Raw genomic sequence first — 1,225 nt, 5'->3', positions numbered from 1 at the left:
ACGTGTTCCTGTGTGCCCTAATCAGGTGATCCTGCTCCAGCAGGGGGGATTGGACGAGATGATCTTTGGAGGTCCCTTCCAGTTCCTGACATTCTGTGATTCTGTGCAAACTTGGTTCACGGTAGTACTTTTGCTGCTGGGAAATAGGAGCGCTGATGTTTGGGTAAGTTCAGCAAGGTGGACTCCCCTAAGCTGATACTGACTTCATCCTATAGCGTTGACTTCTGTCCTGATTTATTCCATGCCAGAAGTTCCGGATGCTGTCAGGAGTTATTCAAGCCCATTGGTGTTAATTTGACCCTGGACTGGCTGCTGCTTGACATGCTGTCTGCACAGAGGTAGCACATGCCTTAATTTGTTTCCTGTCCTCTGATGTTTTGTCACTTGTTTTTAGTTAATGCTGAAAACCCACCTATGGCTGTGGTTGGGAAATTTGTTCACTTGCTCGATCGGACCCAGATTTTCAGGAGGAGCTGGAGCTAATGAAACTGTGTGGGGAAGTTGTGAGCTTGATCCGATCTAATCAACAGCTTGAAAATGACCTCAATCTCATGGACATCAAGATTGGACTGCTAGCGAAGAACAGAATGACACTGCAGGTAGGAAATGCAGTGCTGGGAGACTAGGAGAGTGAATTGAGGCCAATGGTAGTTAGCATGAGGATCTTCTGAGCCTGGATCTCACTTACTCAGATTCAGTGGGAACTATTTCCCCCAGAGTTACAGGTTTTCCTCCCAGTAAGTTCCGAACTGTTCCACTAATTACTATGTATCCCTAGAAAGAGAACTGCAGCAGAAACATCAAGGCTTCAAGTGTTTTAAAAACAAAGCACCAGAAAAGAACCCACTCGGGACCAAGGGAAAGCAATAGACGGTATGCTTGAAGGCTCTGAGAACTGTTTGTCTGTTCACTTGTGGTTACATGAGTCATGGACTTGCACACCTTAATTTCTTCTCCCGTTTTGTGTGCTGTATCAGAAGGGGGAGGTGATTTTGGAGCAGGAAATGTACTCGGGCTGCTTGGTGTTGGTTGGCTGATGGAAGCCCCCCTCTGTCACTTTGCTGACGATTGATTGCCCACAAGAACAACATTGCTGATACAGCGGTGCCTTTTTTAATTCAAGCGGAAGTTACAGTCGCCTTTTCCTTTGGTCCTGAATAGCGTGGTGCTATGCTTGACCTTGTGTAAAATCTGAACCATGGCAGCAGTAAAGTTCAGTTCCAAA

The 1,225-nt window shown here is 46.3% G+C and overlaps 1 long non-coding RNA gene across 2 annotated transcripts; it reads left to right on the top strand.

Moving 5' to 3' along the window:
* The first annotated feature begins 27 nt into the window (after positions 1-27).
* Positions 28-948, top strand: LOC122193342. 2 transcript variants are annotated; one of them, XR_006182870.1, is made up of 4 exons: positions 28-163; positions 249-338; positions 460-599; positions 783-948. It is a non-coding gene; the product is annotated as an uncharacterized LOC122193342 (long non-coding RNA). The 2 variants fall into 2 exon arrangements; XR_006182869.1 differs by having other exon boundaries at positions 779-946.
* The last annotated feature ends 277 nt before the right edge of the window (positions 949-1,225 follow it).

Source organism: Lagopus leucura, unplaced genomic scaffold (genome assembly GCF_019238085.1).
Source record: "Lagopus leucura isolate 7727_CA_CO unplaced genomic scaffold, USGS_WTPT01 35154-0_obj-0_obj, whole genome shotgun sequence".
Taxonomy (NCBI): Eukaryota; Metazoa; Chordata; class Aves; order Galliformes; family Phasianidae; genus Lagopus; species Lagopus leucura.
This window is presented reverse-complemented; position numbering and strand designations above follow the sequence as displayed.